The following is a 22,851-nucleotide window of genomic DNA, read 5'->3' on the forward strand; positions in this document are numbered from 1 at the left end:
TAACAGCAGACTCAGGAAGGTAGAATCTACTGGGCTTCTGCTCTGACTTAACATGCTACCATGCCCAACATTTTATACATGGAGACTGGGGATTTTACACATGGATGCAGGCCCTTATGGTTACACCACAAGCAATGTTCCTGGCTAAGAATCTTTAAAATTCTCTGTACTTTCCCCTGTTCTTCTAAAAAGAAATTAACCACGTGGCAACTTAAAAAAATGCAAATAATATTACTCCTTACCTGCGTAGAACCGGAAATCGATGGCAGAGAAACAAAATAAAAGTGGTTGGAGGCTGAGCATGTAGTTCAGTGGTGGGTTACTTGCCTAGTACACACAAGGCACCAGCTGCCATCTCAGCACAGCAAAAACCAAACAAGTGAGCAAGAAAAGACAGCCCAGTGACTCTGTGGGCTGCTGCAGGAGATGAAGCAACTGGGAACAGACATTTATTACCAAAACTTGAGGTCCTGCAGGTCTTCAAGAGGCAGAATCTTACTCAAGTTCCTTTTGGAGATAGATGAATAATCCCTTCTTCCTCCTCCATCTCCTGTTCCCTCCCCATCCTCCTCCCTTCCTCCCATCTTCTTCACCCACCTCCCCCTTCTCCTCTTCCTTCCTCTTAACAACCCCTTTTCTGGATGACAGAGCACCTAGAACTGATGCTTGTGCTCCATCCTCCTTGCCCCAGTCCCACCAGTTACAAATGACAATAGGAAGCAATTATTAGCAATAAATAGGATGGAAGCTTCAAGTTCTGGAGTTTAGAGTTGGCAAGAAATACTTCCCCAGTCTGTTTTCTGTTCCTGTGGAGAACTACGCGAGACTGGGTGGTGTTCAAAGCAGGAGGTGAATTCAGTTCAGAGTTTTCAAGGCTGAAAACTCACACAGCAGACTTCAAGCTCTAGCTAGAGGTACCTTGGCCCTTCTCGTCACCTTTTGGCAGATGGCATCATAAGAGCGGGTATCGCTGCTTTCTTTTAAAAGGCTTGTTCTTCAACTGTAGCATTACTTAAACAGACAGATCACTTATGAGTAGAAAACACACACATATAAAAGATTCCTTAAGGATTTTAAGTATACAGAAGTCTTTCTGAAAACATGCCCTATTGATCTCAGTAATGTATCTTTGTGTAAGCATTTACCTGGTAAACCTACAGGATGGTTATTTTAAAAGCATTGATTGAGGGTTTACTATCTCTGTGTATGGTTGGGTATGTGCACATGTGTATCTGAGGACAGACAGCAGCCCCCGGTGTCAGCCTTTGCCTTCCACACTGAGACAGTCAACTGTTGTTTGCTGCTGTGCACACGGGGCCAGCTGACCCATGATCATCTGGGGATTCTCCTGTCTCCACCTCCCATCTCTCTGAGGGAGTGCTGGGATTATAGATGTGAGCCAACCACCCGTGGGTTCTGGGGATCCGAACTCAGCATCTCAATTTGTACTTTCTAAGTGATACTTAGACACGGGTGGTATTTCTGTGTGTTTTAAAGTGTGTTTGTATGATATAGTCTGAGAGTAGATCTGAGTCTTGAGTTTTATTGTATATTTATTTCTGTTGCTAAGGGTCATACTGGTCCATTGTGTATGTGTGTGTGTGTGTATGCATATGTATGTAGGTGTGTGTGTATGTGTGTATGTGTGTAGGTGTGTGTACGTGTGTAGGTGTGTGTGTATGTGTGTGTAGGTGTGTGTGTGTGTGTGTGTGTGTTGGGTGAGAGAGTATACTATGAAACTAAGATTAACCTTAAGCTCATAATTTTTTTCTGCCTCAGCTTCTCAAGTGCCGAGACCGCAGGAAAGTGCCTTCCATATTTTTGTGACAATCTCCTAGAGTACTCATTTCCACTTATTATTTATTGTCATTCTTAAGTCTTTCCAGTCTGGAGGTATCAAATATTTCCCAATTCTTGGTTTGTGTGTTACTGTACCGCTGCTAGGTAGAGGAGTAACATTTACTATGTTCATGGTGGTGTGTCTTGTGGGAGGTGGCTACGGAGTGCAGATCTTTCCTTTCAGTGAGGTAGTTTAAGGTCTCCTGGAGGCTCACGTCAGCGAGGTAATTTAAGGTCTCCTGGAGGCTCACTTACAAGCAGGCCTTGGTACCTGAAGGTCCACCCAAAATGACCTCATTTCTTTCCTTCACCCCGGGGAGAGCTGGAGAGAAGCAGAGCTTGGTGAACTCCACCCTCCTGGACAGATGGGTCAGTTCTGATGCTGTTCCCTTCACAAGAACTTGTCAAGTGACTTCCTCTCATGGCTGGGAAACATTCTCAGGTTAAACTCCAGGCTAGGGAGTGGGTAACACACGGTTTTGAGTAGGCAGCAAGCTGTTGCTGTCACAGACATAGAGGTTGTGATCTAAAGAAAGCAGCTAAAGAAAGAAAGGAGTGTTCATTGTTTAGGAGTTGTCTAGATGTGGGTCCCCAGGAGGAAAATGGGGAGCTAGACGGACAAGTGGAAGGCTGTTAGTCTCTGTGTTTCAGCTATTTATTTCCCTAATGTTTTCCTTAATGTTTCACACATATTTGTGTGAGAAATTCAAGAAATGAGTTGCTGAAATCGTAGTTGCCAGCTCCCCGGATGCTCTAGGGTCTTTCGTGTGCTTGTGCAGACCTCTATTTGGTGAACTGGGAAACAGTACTTTTGGCTCAATGGTAAGGGCCTTGTCTGATTTGCTGAGGGATTTTGGTTTCCCTCAAAGGACAGAAGAATCAGAGAGTCCCATCTGGAACCTGAAGTCGGGTTAGCAGGTAGTCCAGACAGGGGCCAGTCAGCAGCCATGAGCCAGGCAGAGGACGAAGCCCTGAGGGAGATGGACAGTTAGGTGTCCCCCTTTGAGGAAGACAGGTTTGATGAAATTTGTAGGTGACACTTAGACATATCTATCCTCCAGTCGCCTCAGAAGCAGATGGTTGTGTTACCCTCATGCTTGTGGTATACCCTCATGCTTTTTGCATAGCTGAGTAAGGAACCCTGGGATTGCACAAGCTAGGCAAGTGCTCTGTTGAGCCATATTCACATTCCAATCATTTCTTTATGCTTTGACAAAAAGTAAAATGATGGCAATTTCAGTGTGTGTGTATGCATGTGTGCATGTGTGTGTGTGTGTGTGTGTGTGTGTGTGTGGGGTGTGTATGAACAGGTTCTATTATCATAATCGTAACCCTCCTTCAAGAAGGGATCCTGTATCATTTTATGGGATGCCATCTCATCCCTGGGAAATGAGGGAAGTTTAGGGAAAAACAGCTACATTGAACTTTCTTGGACTCCAAATATTCTCCTTAGGACCTACACCCTCCGATGCTGGGGTTCTTTGAGCTTCTGTTTTTGATTTTCAAGACTGGCTTTCTCTGTGTACCCTTGGAGCCTGTCCTGGAACTCGCTTAGTAGACCGGGCTGGCCTCGAACTCACAGAGACCCGCCTGCCTCTGCCTCTCGAGTGCTGGGATTATAGGCGGGTGCCACCACTGCCCGACTGCCTTGAGCTTCTGTGTTCATTTGCTGGATGAATTTATTAGCACTTGATAATGGAAATATTCAAAGCCTCAGAGCTGCAGGAGCTTCTAGGTAGAAAAGACTTGTGCAAGAATCTTTGTAGGAAGACAGTCTGAAGCGGAGTCTGCTGATGCTGGCAGAAATAGGCGAGATGCTCGCTTGTACGTCCTGCCTTCCAAAGCATGTACTTTCTATATAGAAATAAAGCACTAAAGAGTGACAGGCAAACTACTGACAAAATGAATGGGGATGGATGCTTTGGGTTCTCTTCGGTATGTATTAGTTCACGTTCTATTGCTACGACAAAATATTCGATGCTGTGTATAAAGATTTCATCTGAAATCATCTTTACCCAAAGTATGGAAGAAGTGTCCCGAATGGATGGTATAGGTTACTCCTTGCTTTTTGTGGGGTAGGACTTTCTGTTCCCTCTGAGCCTTATTTGCACAGATAATGGATCTTGTGGTTTTTATCCCCCACAGAGCATGCACTGATGGTATTATATTGATTTGTGTTTCTGTTCTTCTTTAAAAGGTTTGCATTGGGAAAATATGAAGTAGACTATTAATTTTAGGAACACCTACTGGAAAAGCATCTTATTTATTCTTCCCCTAATTTTATCTTAAACCATAGGGCAAACTGTTCTCATGAATAATTCAGCATCTTTAAGAGAGAGAGAGAGAGAGAGCGAGAAAGCGAGAGAGCCCCTTTGTCGGCACACTTGTGCCTTTTATCAACAAATCTAAGCGATTGGTCATCTTTTCATTGGGTTGAGACCATGTCACTTGGCTGTCTCACTGGAGATTACAAAATTGCCTCAAGTGAAGTTGCAATAACTTTAGTTGGCAGTAACCTTCAGTAACATCCCGGTCTAGATTAGAACCACTTAGTAAATAATGAACAATATTCCAATGTTGCTCAGCTGCCTTAACTCCGGTAAAAATGGAGACATATCTTTTGCTTCTTCCTGCCACAGGTATATGTCCATGCTGAGAAATATGGGGCTGTCTAACAGATCAAAGCCCTGTGACTTCAGTGGTCAAAAGCTCTGAGACTATGGCACATTCAGGGTATCGGTGTACGTAGATCAATATGACTGTCTGAAATAGAGCTTTTCCTGGTCTTTCTGGGATTCTGTATTTAGCATTTCTAAAAGATTTTTTTGCAAGGTAAAAGCTTTACTGTCAAACAGGATTAGCAAACCTTACAGCTCTTATTAAAGACACCATTGCAAATGGGTTTTAAAGAAAGTACATGAAAGAGAATCCCTGCTTTACTCAAAGGCGAAAAGTAAAGATGTCAGATTGGGCAGAGTGTGTGCTTGCTTTAGAGAGAAAATGAGCCCTGGGTTTTGCTTATTTGGTTGGTTGGTTTTTTAATATAGGGTTTCATTGCATAGCCCAGGTTGGCCCCGAGCTCATGATGATTCTCCTGCCTCAGCCTCCCAAGTACTGGGCCTGCAGGTGTGTTCCATCACATCTGTCAGAGATGTGTTTTAAATCTGTTGATAATCTGTAGTACTCATGCTTCCGGATAGACTTCTTCACCACAGCTCCAGTGTAGGCCTAACATATCATACATTTGTGTTGGATAAGACATATTTCCTCTACTCCCTTGTTGGCTCCTGAGTGTAGGCCTTGCCCCACTCACCAGCCCACGTCCATTCCTGAGAGGCTTTCCATTTCTTAATAAATGGTCTCCACGACTTCTTCTAAGAAACAAAAGACACGAATGTGTCAGTGGTGTGGTCCCAGATGGTGGTCATGCTGCAAGGTGGCTGGTTGATCACAAGGTTGCTGATGAGTGACTCTTAGGAGGTGGAGGAGGTGGTTCACTGCGGATATGATCCCAAAGGGAATACTTGTTCCTCATGTCTCCCTCCACTCCCTCTACTCCCTACACCACCGCTCAAGGTGAGCAGCCTCCTCTACCCATGCTCCCCCGCCACCATGATACTTTGCTCTGCCTCAGGAAAGAGCTGACAGAATCGAGATGGATGGGGACTTCTGAGGCCTTGAACCACAGTGAGCCTTTCCTTTTAAAAATTGCTTCCCTGACATTTTGTCTCAGGGACACAAAGTCAACACCGTGTGATAAAGTGAGTGTGATTGATTAGTTCAGCGTTGAGAAAGCCATTTTACTGAAAGTAAGATGGAACAGAAATGAAACAAGCTTCCCCAGGTCAGTCCTTTTCTATTCATAAACATATGTATTTTAGAAGCAGGAATATAGAATCATTGCTAATCCTCCTAAGTGGGCCGAAGATGCCGTTATTAACATGGCGGGCTTTTCATTTCCTTTTGCAACACTCGTTGCCTCACTGTTTAGTGTATTAATTCAGACACTGTCTTTGCCATTCCATGATCCTTAGTGGACCTTTGAACTGTACAACCGTGTAATCTAGAGGGCAGATGAGAACGCTAGGTAGATTGGACAGGCAACCTAGAAATATCCAGTAAACATCAAAGAAAGGAGTTCTCATGGAAGACCACCTTGCTTTCCCAAGGGCTTTAAAGTGTATCGTCAGCCTTCACAGTGTTTTTGTGGGGGTTACCGTCTATAAATAATTAAGAGCTAGAAGAGACGAGTTAGATAATGTGATCTCTGTGTCCTCGCTTTGGACAAATTGACCCAGTGCATGTTGGCTTTTATCCCCATATTTAAAATTATTTCATCATATTATTATTTAACTGTAGTCTTTTTTTTTTAATACGGAGCTTTATTATATGACCTAGGCTGGCTTTGAACTTGAGACTCCCCCCTCAACCTCCCCAGTGTTTAAAGTATAGGTGTGTGCTGCCACAGCCACCCTATTATGGTCTGTCAACATGGCACAGTAAGTTGTAATCAAAAATAAGTAGAAAATAGTGGAGAAGAGAAAAGAGGAGCAAGGAAGAGGAAGACAAAGTCGGAGGTCAAAGATGCATTTGGCTGGCAGCCTTCAAGCAGTCAAAGGCTGGATGGGTGATCCATTATAAGACTCCATGTCCATTAGAGAGAATAGTTGTGCCCAAAGATTCAAGGGTATACTGAATCCAGAGCTGGGTATCTGCATTGGGATACTTTGAGAGGAACTACATCCCTACCCCATTTTCTAGGAGAAAGGTAAGGAGTGAGCGATCAGGTTCTAACACTTGAACCTGTGCAGAGCAATCCCAGAACAACCCACAGACCTCGCTACACTGGGACTGCTAGAAAGGCTACGGCCTTTTGCTCCTGCTGGAGCTGATCACACAAAAACCCCAGAGAGGTAGAAGCAGCTTCCATTTGGGAAGAATTGCTGTGAAGCAGCATCTTCGGCAGGACTGTGGTACTTGTGAACTCACAGTGGCTGTGGCTGCTGCACCAGACCTGTAGAAGATGAAGCCATGCACATCCCATCTTAGATGAAGGAGGAGCTCCTGAAGCCCCATCCCTATCTGGCAAGCAAAGGAACTTGAAAACTGCTGGGGTAGAGAGTGTTCCCCTCCGGAAAGTCTCTCCTGATAGGCTGCCCATGATCTAACGAATACACTAGCAGCAAAGAGCACTAATTTGGACTCAGTGGACTATGCAAGAGGACATCTAGTCAGGAGGAAAATGTGCTGGAAGGTGGAGAAGATGGAGGGGGATGGGGGGCTGATATTGATCTGAATATGTTGTATCCAAGCCTGAAATCCTTAGAGTGTCCTTAAAAGAGAGGCAAAAGCTGCCGACTCAGCTTCATTCACCATCCTGCTGGCCTCTGCCGTGTTAGTGGAGCTTTCTCAGGCCTTGTATATACATAAGGAAGAGCCTGCTCTGCCATTGCACTCAGGGGACATTTCCCATCACTTCTGTGCACCTTGCTCTTGGCAGGCTCTGAAAGTGGCACTCACTTTCCACATCTGTTTCCTGGTTTCCGCTAGACACACTTGCCATATTTTGTCTTGTTAAATATACTGCACTTGAGGACTGGGATGTTTTCTGTATGAATGGATGTCGATGGAAGGTTCTCAGGCTGAGGCAGCCTAGTCATCTTCAGAGCTCCTTAAAATCCAAGAGCTGAGCCAGGCAGGTGTAATCTTAGCATTCAGGAGGCAGAGAGTCAGGACTAAGAGTTCAAGGCCATCTTTAGCTACATAGTAAGTTTGAGGCCAGCCCGGGATACATAAGACTGTCTCCAACATATANTATAGTCATTTTTTGAGAAATTAATGAAGGAAGAGGTCAGAAGAGGTCAGTGGCTGTGTCACACATTGGCCTCTTCTCTACCTCCTCTCCCCCTTTTTTTGTTCCCTTCTCCTTATTGTCTTCTCTTCCTTCCTCTGCATTTCTTTTCTCTTCCTCCCTTTCCTTCTCTTCCCATACCACCTTCCCTTTTCTTCTGTTTCTTGAGATAGTGATGCTGCATAGTTCAAGCTTGTACTCATAATAAACCCGAGTCAGCCTCCCAAGTGCTGAAATTACAGGTGTGCACACCACTTTTGGCCATTGCTACCAACATCTCCTCCTTGTTTTAGGTTTCTTTATTTTATGTTATGGGCGTTGTACTGTTTGGTTTTGTCAACTTGGCACAAATTGTAGACCTATCTGGAAAGAGGAAATCTTAACAGAGAAGATGCCTCTGTAAGAGTGACCTGCAGACAAGTTTGTAGGATGTTGTTTTGATTAATGATTGATATGAGAGGGCCCAGCCACCATGGGTGGTGCCACCCCTGGTGGTCCTGGATAGTATAAAAAAAGGCAAACTGAGCATGCCATGAGGAACAAGTGAGGAAGTGGCGCTCCTCCATGGCCTCTGCATCAATTCCTGCCTTGAGTTCCTTTCCTGACTTCCTTGGATGATGGCGTGTGACCTAGAGTTGTAAGCTGAAACCAACTCAGATTTAAAAGCTGCTCCCTTAGATCCGGCATAACTCTCTACGCTCCATCCCATTTCTTGCATTGAGGAGCAGGTGCATTAGAAGAGGGCAGTGGCAGGGATAATATAATCCTCCCGGATTATCCCAGGCTCTTAAGCTTTCTAAACACTCAGAACCCGAGTGCACTGCTGCTGCCTTTGTTTGCAGGCCGCGGGGTGAAGGACTAAGCGCCATGCCTCCTGTCTGCGGCTGGAGAAGATGCTGCTCCATAGGTAATGGATGCCATGGCCTTTTAAAAACACAGACCTTGTGTCTCTACCAGGCATGGGAGAGAGGGGGCAGTAGCAGAAGCAGCAGGGTGCTGGGCAGATGGCTGCAGTGAAGAATTCTTAGTGTCACACCCTCTCAACAGGGAGTGTAGGCCGGAAGTTTAAGACAAAGCGAAACAGCATCCGTGTTTATGGAAGCAACTTTTTCTCTTTATAATTGTTAGCTTTATGTGTTTTACACATGTCGAAACCCTTGAAATAGTGTTTAAGGCCATGCAGATCAAAGTTTCAATCTTTATGTGGCTAGTAAGAAACCCATACATTCTGCTTGGAAAGGGTCTTGGATTTTTCTGTCATCTTGAAGTAGTTTGTTTGCTTGAATGATCACCAGAGGATAGTCGTAAGGTCAGAACTATAGCTTATATTGGAAATCAAGATATTTTTCTTGTTTTTGGCTGTTTCCCCCCCTGGACTCAGCAGCAGAGCAGTTGTTAGCCGAGGGTGGAGTGCTGGGTTTGTTCCTCAGCTCTGCCAAAGGAAAAATGATTTTTTTCTTCCCACCTGAACTTGTTTTGAGACTGTTTCTTTTGGTTTCACATCAGGCTGAGTTATCATTAGACGTCCCATTTGTTTATGTGGCTTAGGAACAGTGGTGTGCCAAAGCCTGGAACAGATAAACCCTGAATTTGAATGTGAATGCATTCTCAGCTTCTGAGCATTTTTTTAAGTGGCAACAATGATCACGGATAAAAACTGTGTTCAAGAGATAGTCCTAACCTGCTGCTTGCCAGGAGGCATTGCCTTTTGCACCTGAACGTATTAGTCCTCTTTATATTAGAACACCACTCTCAGGAACCTGGGCACAGGAGTGACAATGGTTGTGCTGAATCTATCTGGCAAGACGATGTCCTGAGGAAGTGGCTCAGAGTTCTCACGGGGCATGAGGGCCTCCCCTGCTTGTCTGTCCTCTTGTGCCCCATCAACTCACTTACTGGTCCAGTCTAACTTGGGATTCAGGTGTTTGCAATCAAGATACGAATCATGACCCCCTTGGACATATTTATCAGCATAGACAAGAAAATCACCACAGTTAACAATTACATCCATCACTATATTGTTCTTTGTATCCACACACTTTTTTCCCAACTGTTAAATTGAGCCCGGTTTCTTTCCTGAAGTTTTGATTATGTAAAATACTCATAAAATTCATTGCCATTAGCACTTTTAAAATGTTTTAAAGATTTTTATATTTTTTATTTTATGTGTATGAGTGTTTGTGTGTGTGTGTGTGTGTGTGTGTGTGTGTGTACCGCATGTGTGCCTGTTACCTTGGAAGACCAGAAGAGGTGTCAGAGAGCCTGGAACTGGAGTTACAGATAGTTGTGAGCACCATGTGGATGCTGGAACCAAACCCAGTCAATGCTTTGGTGGCCAACTGGGCTAAGTGCTGAGCTGCCCCTCCAGCCCACCACTACTGTGTTTATTTGTACAGTTAAGTGCATTGAGTACATTCAATAATTGTGTAATTATCATATAGAACTTTTTGATTAGTTTATATCCTCAAGCACAATACCCTCAACTTTCCTTCCTGGTGTAGCGTATGCTTAAGATTTCCCTCTCTTTAGTGGTCAAGAGGTCCTCCCCTGCACATATGTACCACATTTGGGTTATCTCCTGATCCGCCCATGGCCGCTAGATTGTTCTGTCCTTCAGCTGTTGTGAGTACTGATGTAAGCATGGGCATAGACGTAGCTCACACATCCATATTGTCAGTTGTTTGGAGCGCATACTGAATGTGGACTTGTTAGGACATATGACAGTCCTACTGTGAATTTTTGAGGAACTGCCATAAAGTTTCCCTTGATAGTGACATGTTTCCTATTTCTGCCAACAATTCGGTTTTCATTTTTTTTTCTTGTGGAACCTCACCTTAGTTTGGGTTCATGTTTTGCTGGTGATGATGCTACTTGTCTCTTCCTGCTGGTGATGATGCTACTGTCTCTTCCTGCTGGTTATCTTCTTTGGAGGAAGCTCTTGATTATGTCCTTGCCTCACGTTTAATTCTGCTTGGTTTTTGTTACTGCTGAGGTCATGAATTTCCTGTGTATTTTGGATATCCATCCTTTATCAGATATTTGATTTGCAGTAAATGTTTTTCTTCCATTCCCTAGGTTTCCCTTTTACTGTTGATGCCTTTTTATACTCAAACCCTTTTTAGTTTTAGCCAAGCTCAAGTTGTCTGATTTTTCTTTTATTGACTATGCCTTTGGTGCTATCCAAGAGACCCTGGCCAAATATAATACCCTAAGTTCACTTTTAACAATTTAATCTCATCCCTATAACTGTGAGGCAGACTGATGCTTCCTTGCCGTAACATCACATATAACATCATATATATCAAGCAAATAAAAATGTAAAAATTTCTGCTCTAACAATTATGGCTAATGCTAACTTCAAATGTAAATTTATAGTTATTTTAACATGAAGAGTGTTTTAGGACAACAAAAAACCACTTCCTTGACCTATTGAAGGACAAATGGATGTTCCCTTCTTCCCTGATGGCTTCCTCTTACAAGGCAGTCACATCAACCAACTAAGCCCCAGAGGCATCTACTCCTCTTCAGGAATGTAAAGTCAGAAGAGGTCTGTGACAGGCAAAGGTGGAGGAGACAGCTACCGCACTGATCACGCGTGAACCTGTGCCACCCCTCACTGTAGGAAAGTGACATTGATACCCCTAAAATGTCCAAGTCAGAAATGGCTGAGAAAATGCATTGCCACGACATGTGGACTGGAGACACCATTTTAACAAGAAGAAACATGGTTTTATCTGCAGTCAAAGAGGGCAGGCACATTCTGTGCGGGAAGGACTCGCAATCCTCCTGCCTCAGACTCCCAAGGGAGTCTAGGATTGCAGGTGCATACCACTGGGCCAGATGGAGTTCTTAAAACGGAGCCTTGCAGGCAAGCTGCCTTGAAATCCTGCCCATTCCGGAACCCAAGTTTTTTTTTTTTTCGTGTATTGTCTAGTGAACAACCTGTTCTGAGGAGGTCTTGTAGGATCAAATATGAAGAGCCCTCTCTTTTCCTAGGCAATATTTGTTTCATTTTCATTTGCTATTCTCAAGTGCCTAAGAGGACATCATTCTTAGCTCTGCTTTCCTCTCTCTGGTGATTGTTCAGCCAGTTCCGCCGTGCCTCTCACTTGTCTCGTCCCCACAGTGGTTTCCCAGATCACGACTCTCCGGAACCTTCCAGCTTTCTGCTTCTCCCTGTCTGTTGCTGCCGCACCCCTTCTCGCTTCTCTTCCAGAAGGCTGGGGTGTTCTAGATGCTCCCCAAGGATGAGAGTCCTCAGCCTGGACTCTGCCCTTCGAGCTCACCCTTTCCTCAGCACACAATGCACACTGTGTTTCTTTTCGTCCTCCATGATGTGACACACTGAGCATCTAGTCTTGTCTTGGTAGACTTTACATACGCTGTTTCTTTTATCCAGATGCTGTTTTGTGGCCCCGAGAGTCATTGTTGTTGTTGTTGTTATTCTTAAAATAGGGGCCTAGTGATTCCCTGCCATCCCTACCCCCTGCAGTGGGCATTGCCTTGCTTGGACTTGCTACTATCTATCAGGTCACCCTATGTGCTTGCGTGAGTCTGGGCATCTGGGCACACAAGCTCCTGATGGCATTTGACACTCTGTGTCCCTGTCTCCTTAGCCTGCAAGGTCAGTGCCTGTCTCCGGCATCTCTGCCCTAAGTGCATTCCTAGCTCAAAGTGGATCTGGTTTTATTGACTGAGCTGAGGTATGCTGGCTTTAGTCAACTATTGATTTTTTTTCCTTAACTTTCAGCCAACATCTCCATCCTCATGTACTGGCATAAACCCCTAGTATATGCTTCTTAAACAGAGACTATAGGGGGAGGAGACAACTTAAAATTAAAGGGGCTACTGAGAAAAATGGAAGGCGGACTTCTGAGTCTCAGACAGCAAATGGGACTCATGTAGAGAGTGGCTGGGCTTCAAGAGGAATGGTGGGTACAGGGAGCAGGGGCCCACAGTGCTCCTAGATTCTCTAGAGCACCTTGACTCTCAAGACTGGGCTGCCTTCCACACTTGCTGCTGTTGTCACTGGATGCTCCCTCTTGTCCACGTGTCCAGGCCATCACCATCTTCTCCCCACCATGGCTCACTCACAGGAAAGCCGGCTGGGCTACTGCGGAAGGCACTGTGCCTGACTCTTATGACATTTGTTCCTCCGTAGAGAATGTGTTGATGTGTGTCACCCTCTTTCACTTAAGCAGCTCCAAGGGAAAGGAGGACAGAACATGTTTTACATGTAGTTCTGCGTGAACTTCCCAAATTGCTGCTTTGTCCCGTTGTATCGTCAACAAGAGCGTCGCAGCGGTCAGTAGGACCTACTTGTGCCGAACAAGTGAATCTGTTGCTTGTGGAACTGGTCAGGATAGACTTGTGCTTCTCGGGGAGGGGGTATTATTTTGCAGGAATACAGTCACTTTGCTAGCCTCATGCCATTTTCCAAGGAGACCGCAGTGTGGAATCACTGGGTAATTTTATGAGGTTTCTCACCGAGTGAAATATTTATTATGGGAAGGGCATTATAAATTCAGAATTTATCTAAAACAAATCTGTCTGACTACAGCTGAACATATTTTTAGGCTAAGCAGAAGAGAATAAGGAAACTCTTGCTGCTGTGTGGGGAGGTATTAGAGGTGCACACTACTTTTATCTTCTTTTTTTTATTTTATTTATTTGTTAAAGATTTCTGTCTCTTCCCCACCGCCACCTCCCCTTTCCCTCCCCCCCCCCCAATCAAGTCCCCCTCCCTCGTCAGCCCAAAGAGCAATCAGGGTTCTCTGCCCTGTGGGAAGTCCAAGGACCACCCTCCTCCATCCAGGTCTCATAAGGTGAGCATCCAAACTGCCTAGGCTCCCACAAAGCCAATATGTGCAGTAGGATCAAAAACCCATTGCCATTGTTCTTGAGGTCTCAGTAGTCCTCATTGTCCGCTATGTTCAGCAAGACCGGTTTTATCCCAGGCTTTTTCAGACCCAGGCCAGCTGGCCTTGGTGAGTTCCCGATAGAACATCCCCATTGTCTCAGTGTGTGGGTGCACCCCTCGCGGTCCTGAGTTCCTTGCTTGTGCTCTCTCTCCTTCTGCTCCTGATTTGGACCTTGAGATTTCAGTCTGGTGCTCCAACCTGATTCTACGGAATAGTGGGGAAGCTAGAAAGTTCCTAAGTATTTACACGACAAAGGTTAACTTCAAATTGCTTTTCAAATTAAGTGAGTCAAGTAATGCTTTAACTTTTTTCTAATTCCTATTTTTCTTCCTTGTTAAAATAGCTTAGGTTTTGACAAATAACATTTTTACTGTGACTCTATTTACTATGCCATCCGACCTTAGCTGCTAATTAAGAGGTGTTTTAATGGGTGAACTGGGGGGCTCTACCCCTCTCTCTGTAAAGATGACACATAGGAACTGTATGTATTTATGCTGCAGTGTGAGATTTCAAACCATATATACAAGGTCAGGGTTTTGGGTATCTGTATTTGAGGAAATTTATGGATTGGTTTTTCTGTTTATCTTTGTTTTTGGAAGGCTGAAATCTGACTATATTGGGCTAGGAAATCTCCAATTTTTTTTTTTCAGTTTTATTCATCCCTAACGTTTAAATGGGCCTCGTATAGATGATCATAAAGTGTTCCCTGAGAATAATACAATAATTTATCAATTATCAACAGTTGTAAAAAAAAATCCCTTACGACCTCTGTCAGGTATATGTAGACAGGATGAGAATCTTTTCACAAATTCGATTTTGACTTCAAAAGTCTGTAGTCGACCGTTTCCTATTTCACTGGTTTCTCTTCTCTATATCCTTCCTTTTACTCTGCTTGGGCTGTGCATGTGTTTAATTGGTGTCTGCGTTGTTTGTGTATACGTATCTACTTTTCTAATATAAATATTTAAGCTATAAGTGTCTATATTTAAGCACATAATTTTTGACATATATTTATGTTCAGTCCATAAATTGTTCCCTGGTTTTCCCGAGTATTACTTGATTTTCAAATATCTGTGGATTTTCCAAAGAGCCTCTGGCCACTTTCTGGCTGGAGCAGAGAATGCCTCATAACCCTCCAGTGTTTTCGGTGCAGAGATAACAGGTGACGGCATTGGTGGAGGGCTGCTCTCCAGAGAGTGTGCCCTGTGTTTGTGGGATGGAGTGCTCTGCAGGAGGCACTTTGTTGTTGTGTCGGTGACTGTGGACTGTAGCTGTCTCTTGGTCTATTTCCACACATGAAGAGATTACCTTCCCTCCATATTTGCTCATGGAAGCCAAAATATGTGTTTCTCTTGCTGTGATAAAGGACACGATCAAAAGGAACTTGGTGAGGAAAGGGTTTATTTGGCTTACCATCTGTTTGAGAGAAGACGATAGGAACTCGAGGCAGGGATGCGGAGGCAGAACCTGAAGGAGGAATGTTGCTTATCACTCACTTAGTTTGCTTTCTTAAACAACCCAGGAGCACCTGCCATGCGTGGTACTGCCCACTGTGGGCCGTGCCACCCCTACATCAATCACCAATCAAGGAAATATCTGGCAAGCTAGTCCATAGGCCAATCTTACAGAGGTATTTCCTCAGGGGTGGTTCCCTCTTTTCAGATAAGCCTGGTGCATGTTAAGTTGACAAAGCAAACAAAAGACAACTAAGGCTGAGTTGCTCATTCCTCTTGAGAACTGACCCACTTACTGTTATGAATGGAGTCTTTTAATTCTAATCCTTCTTACCCTATACTTACCACTTATGATGTCCAGCTCTTTTTGATGCTATGTGTAGTATATTCATTCATTTTTCTAATTCATTTTAACTAATCTGGGTCTTATATTTAAGGTGGGTTGCCCAAAAATAGAGCTGTAGTTGGAACACTCCTGTTTAGTCCAGTTTGGCTTTCATTTGGCGTATTTGGACCATTTATATTTAATTTAGTTCTAAGGCTGGCTGGACTTAAATTACCATTTGCCTGCTTGTTTTTCTATGTGTCTAATCCATTCTTTGTTTCTGCCTCTCCTTTTTTTTGATTGATATTGATAGAGTATTTTAATATGAAGGAGAGTGGAAAAAGGGAGGGTTTGGAGGGAGGAAAGGAAAGGAAGAAATGTAATCAAAATACGGTCTCAAAAAAAAAAAAAAAGAGAGAGAAAGAATTTTAGGTGTCATAGTTGAACTCCAACCCGTGTTTGCTAATTGTAGCTCCTTGAATTTTGTTGTTGGCTTTTATCATTGGTTCAGGATTTCCTATATGAATTTTTCCACTTGTCTCTTCCTTACTCTGTATGTCTATTTTATAATGTATATATTATAATAACATTTATCAGATGTATGTATGCCTATTGTAAGAGTTTATTACAGTATTCTTTTGCATATTCCACTTTTATTCTTTGCATCACACATTTCTCTTTTAGGTATTTTAAAGTCCCACGATATACTATTGGGTTTATCTTTCTTTTAAATGACATTTTAAAAAATTTAAACATAATGTCTCATTTACCTATGTGTGTCTTATTTTAAATAATAAAAAAATGAACAGTACTGAACCAAGGGCCTAGGCCTGCTGGCCAGGTCCTCTGCCATTGAGCCACCCCATGTCTTCTTTCAGTGTGTGTGATCTGAATTTCTGATCCGTGTATTGACGTTTTTCATGGTTCATAAACACTGTTAGCCTTTGTACGTATGAAAGATTGGTGGAGTAGAATGAGAGACTGGTAGTTTCTAGAAGTTTTGAAAGCTGTTGTTTCAGCGTCTCACTTGCCTTATGGTAGGTCTGTCATCCCTCCCCCTCCAGGAAAGTATCGCTAACTCTGAGCACCACACTGTAGTACCATAGATCACCAAACTCTATTCCCTGTCTGATTGGGAAATCGGGTGTGGCTCCTATGTTTCTGACATGTCATGTCTTCTCTGTTTATTACAAACTATTTTCTTTACTACTGGTTTGTTCAGTGGAATATGATGTACCAAGGTGTGTATGTGTGTTTAAAATATATTTCTTGCTTGGTGTTCATTATTTCTGGGCATTTGAATTTATAGTTTTCATCCCATCTGAAAATAACTGACCATATTATTTATTCAAATATTTATATACTTTCCTTCCCACCTTCTAATTTTCCTTGGACTCCACACACACACACACACACACACACACACACACACACACATGACTCTCCTGGGGTCGCCTCTTAGGCCGCGCCACTCCACCCCTCTTTCCCTTGGCAGCCTTTTTGTCATTGGGTTTTCTCACAGCCGTGGGTTACCTGTTTCATTTGGGATTTCTTCTCAGGCCAGTTTGTTTGACCAATTCTGTACCTTGTAAACAAAGTGCTGGGTTTCGATGATTTCTGTTTGCTGTTTCGTACGTCCTTCTGGCTTAGCTACTTGTAGATCAGTTGATCATGTTGAGGCTAGTCTGTAAGCTGTAATACAGCAGGCTTGGAGTAGCCTTCCCCTTAAGTCCACTTCTCTCAGTGAGGTGTGTTCCTGGAGCCTCTTAAAAGTCTGGCCTTGCTGGGCAGTGGTGGCGCACGCCTTTAATCCCGGCACTCGGGAGGCAGAGGCAGGCGGATCTCTGTGAGTTCTAGGTCAGCCTGGTCTACAAGAGCTAGTTTCGGGACAGGCACCAAAACTACAGAGAAACCCTGTCTCGAAAAAAAAAACAAAAAAAGTCTGGCCTTTTTCTTCCACTATCAGTGATTATTCCTTCTCGGGTCTTGACAGATTTGCCCTAAATCTGTGCTGGTTGAAGGGCAGAAATTCAGGTCTATCTGTGCATGTCTCTGGAGCCTCTGCTTTGTATAGCTTCCCTAGGGCTCCGCTGTGTATCTCTTCCCCAGGGCTTTGCTCTGTATAACTCCCCAGGGCTCTGCTTTGGGAGTCCTTGCCATTCTGGCCTTGCCAAACTCAGGTTTCTAAGCAGGTCTTGTTTGGGGTGGTCATATTTTTGGGATTTTTATGGGTGCAGCTTCCTGGACCTATACAGAAGACACAATCTCCCCGCTGACGTCCTGGTCCCATGGCTCTTAGTCTTTCTGCCCCCACTTCCGCGATGCTCCCTGAGCCTTGGGTGTGGGGTTGCACTGCAGCTGTGTCAGCTGGGCTGGGCACAGCAGTCTGTTGGGCTCTGCATTTTGATCATTGTGGATTCATAATGGTCTCCATCTACTGTGCAAGGATTTTCTCTAATGAGCACAGAGAACTACACTTATCTGCACATGCATATAAGTTTTTAGGATAGAGTTAGAAACTAGTCTGGTTTGGGAAACTGGAAGTATTAGGATCTCCTCTAGGGCCTTACCAGCCACTGATGCTCAGTTAGGTTAGCAGTACCAGGCATGGATATCCTCTTATCCAGAGGGCCTTAATTCTAATTAGACAGCTGCTGGTTATTCACAAGATGTGCTATTGGGGATACCTTGACAGACTAGCCTTTTTGTGGTCAATAGGCTTTATACCTGTGTAGAAATTATCTCCCTCCCCATTGAAACTCTGAGGTCTTTAGGGAGGAGGCTTCTTGGTCAGTCCCAGCTCCACTGCTCCAATTCTTGTGACTGAAGTACGTGATGTCAGCAGTAATAGTCTTGCCTTCGAGTTCTGGAGGGAGGGAAACCAAGGGCAACAGTATCAGGGTCTTCCGGTGGCTGCTGCTAAGGAATTGAAGTCAAGGCATCTCCATCCTCCAGCGCCTGTTGCCAAGGAGTTGAAATGGAATTCAAGAGTCAACATAACAGGGAACTCCAGGCCATACTTCTCAAGAGCCCTTTATTGGGCATCTCTAAAGCTTTTATTCCAAGGTAATTCAGGGTTCAAAGCAGGGGCAGAGAAACAATGGAAAACATACAATATTTCTCATTACTCTCATGAGATATGCTCATAATACAGAGGGTCTCGTGGACTAATGGGGGCTGTTTGCAAGATGCCCTTTAGTGTGCTAAGCTGAACTGATGATGAGGAAGGGGAGGGAATTGCATGGCATTCCTTGGCTGGGGAAGGCACTCCTCTCAAGGGAGTAAACAGAGCTCTAGGGGAACAGAGTTCACGCAGCAGAACAGTGTAGGAAAGTCTATTCTGTGCAGGCTACACAGCAGTCAATAATGTTTTGGAGGCTTCTCTTGGGCTCCCCTGACCAATATCTCCAAGGGAGGTTTCAATGCCTGCCACTGGGGTTTTGTTAAAAAAATCAATAGCATTTAGGGAGAGCATTATCACCTCATGGTTTAACTTTATCATCACTGTCACCACCAACATCACCAGCGCCATCACCACCACTACGGTCATCACCACCACCACCATCACCATCACCACCATCACCATCATTACCACCACCATCACCACCACCATCACCACCACCATCACCACCATCATTGTATATATACATGTACTCATGTACTTTATATGCATTTTAAATTGTTAAAGATGTTGAACTTTTTCAGATATTTATTCCTTTGAGAACTCTGATCATATCTGTAGCCTACTTTTTAATTGGGTCCTTTGTTTTCTTCATTCTTGGCACTTTTAGTTCTTCATGTATTCCGGGTATTAATCATCTATTAGATGTATAGCTGGCAAGCATCTTTCCCAATCCACGGGCCTCCTCTTTATAAAATTGTTCTTTTGTTGTACATTTATTAGCTGCTGGCCTTAATTACTGGGCAAATGAGTTTTCTGATTGGACCCCTTTCCTACAGCCTTATCTTATAGGGTACTGCCTATGTTTTTCTCTTGCATTTTGGTGTCTGAAGTTTCACATCAAGGCCTTTGATTCATTTAGATTTGATTTTTGTGCAAGGTGACAGATACAGGTCTAATTTTACCCTTTTATATCAAATTTCTCCAGCGGCATTTGCTGAAATGTGTATTTTTCAGAAGTGTGTATTTTTGGCATCTTTGTCAAATATCAGATGACTAGTTTTGTGTGCTATTTGAGTCTTCTGTTTTGTTTTACTGATCTACATGTCTTTTTTTTTGTGCCAGTACCATGCTGTTATTTTTTGTTATTATAGCTCTGTAATAAACCTTGAGATCTGGCATCATAATTCCTCCAACATTGTATCTTTTCCTCAGGATTGTTTTGGCTATGTGAGGTCTTTTGTGCAGTTCAATATTATTAAATAATGTTTTGGGGAATTTGGTTGGGATTCCACTGAATGTATAAATTGTCTTTGTTAGGATGGCCACCTTTCACAACATTAGTTCTGTCGGCTTGAACATTAGGTCTGTCTGTCACTTCGTGCCTTCCTCAGTCTCTTTCTTCAGAGAGTTAAAGTTTTTATTGTGGAGGTCTTTCACTTCCTTTGTTAGGAATTCCTGGTGCATTTTAGGCTATCGTGAATGGGATTGTTTTCACGATCTCTTTCTGAGCATGTGTTTTTGGTATGTAGAAAGGCTACTCCTGTAGGTTGATTTTGTATCTTGCCACTTTGTTAAAAGAGTCAGTTATTTCTAGAAGTTTTATGGATCTCTTATGTATAATATCATATCATCTGCAAATAGGGATAATTTGATTTATTCTTATCCTACGTGTCTCTCTTTAGCTTTTTCTTACAGTATTGCTATGGCAAGTGCTTTCAGCACTATATTGAAAAGGAACAGGAGTAGTAGACAGTTCCCCTCATTGCTGATTTCAGTGGAATTGCTTTTTTTCCTCTCCATTTAGGATGATATTGACCGTGTTTCTGTTCTATAAAGCCATTATTATGTTGAGGTGTATTTTGTCCCATCTTACTCTCTTTAGGACTTTTTTTTGGATTTTTGAGACAGGGTTTTGCTGTGGCTTTGGAGCCTGTCCTGGAACTAGCTCTTGTAGACCAGGCTGGTCTGGAACTCACAGAGATCTGCCTGCCTCTGCCTCCCGAGTGCTGGGATTAAAGGCATGTGCCACCACTGCTCAGCCTCTTTAGAAATGTCATCATGAAGACATGTTGGATTTGTTAAAGCCCTTTGAGCACCTATTGAGATGATCTTCTCATATTTTTCTTTAAGTACTGATGTAATAGTACTGATTACATTTATTGCCGTATGCATGGTGAATTACCCCGGCATCACTTGGAAAAGGCAACTTGATAATAGTACATGGTCTTTTTGATATATGCCTGGATTTGGTTTGCAAGTATTTTGTTGAGACGTTTTCCATTTATGTTCATTGTGATATTGCCTGTAGTTTTCTTTTCCTGGTGTATCTTTACTTGGTTTTAGTATTTGAAAAATATTGGCTTTCTAGGAATTTGGAAATGCTCTTTCTTTTTCTATTTCTTTTGACTAGTTTAAGAATGACTGGATGTAGATCTTTGAATGCCAATCCATGTGAGCCTGGGCTTTTGAAATTGGAATGTTGTAAATAACTGTTTAATCTCTCTATTTGTTATAGGTCTGTTTAAATTGTTGGTACTGTTATAGTTTGATAATTTGATCATTTGCTTTTTATATGAGCAAGTAGCTATAATTGTACAAACCATATGTTAATATAGTATGCTTGAGAAAAGTGCAATCAAAGATTGATATTCTGTTTGTTTATATTGAGTATTGACACACCACTCTATATTATTTACATGTTTCCAAAAAGATCCCAAATATTTAAAACAACATATTCTTTAGCTTTATCAATAGAAACTGATTTAGGCACAAAAGACTGAAGCTTGGTAATACAGTTTTCACAAGTTCAACATTTAGGGAACTTCTACACAAAAAATAACTTGGGGCAAAGCATCAAGACTATGATGAAAGTATGACTTAAACTTTTCTTTCATATTTTAAAAAGATTATTTGAGAATTTTACACATGTATATAATATATTTGTTCATATCCACCTCCCACAGTTTACTTCCTTCTCTTCCAGGAATTTCATTATGTCCAGCTTCCCGCTTCTGTCTCCTTCCAGATCCATCTCCCCACCTCTATATCTCCCTTACCAACTTGATGTTCTTTCTGTGTCTGTCTGTCTGTCTGTCTGTCTGTCTGTCTCTTTCTCTTTGGTAAGGAACTTTAATACAATTAGTGCTGTCCATATGTGCATGGATTTGGGGTCATCTGCTGGAACAACCTACCAGGGACCATAACCTTAGAGAAAACTACTTTTCTCTAGCAGCCAACAACCCTCAGTAGTTCTCAGCTACGTGTGAAGTTTGTGTTCCCCTCTTCCATTCATGCTGGAACATTGACTGGCTTGATCTTGCTCGGGTCTTGTGCAGGTAACCACAACTGCTGAGTTCATGAGTAGACTGGTCTTGTTTCTAGAAGACATTGCTTCACCTCAGTTCTCCCCACACTTTGGCTCTGACAATCTTTCTACCCTCCTTTTGGCAGCATGGGGGGGCGGAGCCTTGGGAAGAGGGGATCATTCCACAGACAGTTGTTCTCTGCTCTTTGACCAGTTGTGCGTCTGGTGAAGATCTTTATGATTTAGTACCTTTTACAATAAAAAAATTTGATGCAAATATCTAGTACTGCATTTTTTTAAAGATAAACTATCCCATCACAATGGGTAAAGAAGCTTTCATTGTCTAGTGGGTATTTCTGTACATGGAAAACATGGCATTTAGCATTCCGAAGGACAGCAATTCCATGGCTAGAAAGGAATGGTGGACACACTGATGGCCTGCACCCTTGGAATCACAATTCAGGCTCGGCAGGGGACCATGCAGAAGCACTCCTTGGTGGAATGAAGAGTGGGAACACCAAGGAGTTCTTGGAAGGAATGACTTTGGCAAATGTGGCTCATGCAAACCCTGAGGAAGTAAGATAGCTCTGGCTCAGGAGTCCAGCAAGTGCCTTTGCGATGTCGAACCTTCTTTGGCCACAGCCATCTCAGTTAATAGGCTCTTTATTGGTTTCTTGCTGATAGAATTACACATTGTAATTTGTAATTATAGTAAGTAAATTTACACAATTTACTTAGCTGTGCTCTGTTCTACTCAGTAGTCTGCCAGTGTCTGGGGTCATTAAGGTTAAGAGACTTAGGTCTTAGGTTTCCTAAAGCATGCATTGGGGTTCTAACTGTGGGTTGTACTCTATATATCTGGTATATATATCTGGTATATATACCTGGTGTGGTGGCTGTGCTGAGACTGTGTTAACAACCTCTGTGCCAGATGTGCAGACGTTTCCATAGAGTTCTGAAAACATTACAGGCTGAGGGTTTCGCTCTCAGCAGCAGTCAACAGATGTGCAGCCTCCTAACAAAGGGGCAGCAA

The 22,851-nt window shown here is 43.1% G+C and overlaps 1 protein-coding gene across 6 annotated transcripts in view; it reads left to right on the forward strand.

Annotated features, from left to right (window-relative positions):
- Atp8a2 (ATPase phospholipid transporting 8A2) overlaps positions 1 to 22,851 on the forward strand; it is a 538,932-nt gene that overhangs the window by 39,868 nt on the left and 476,213 nt on the right. The gene's annotated exons all lie outside the window — the stretch shown is intronic.

Source organism: Alexandromys fortis, unplaced genomic scaffold (genome assembly GCF_014885135.2).
Source record: "Alexandromys fortis isolate MF-2015 unplaced genomic scaffold, M_Fortis_MF-2015_v1.1 scaffold_75, whole genome shotgun sequence".
NCBI classification, from domain to species: Eukaryota; Metazoa; Chordata; class Mammalia; order Rodentia; family Cricetidae; genus Alexandromys; species Alexandromys fortis.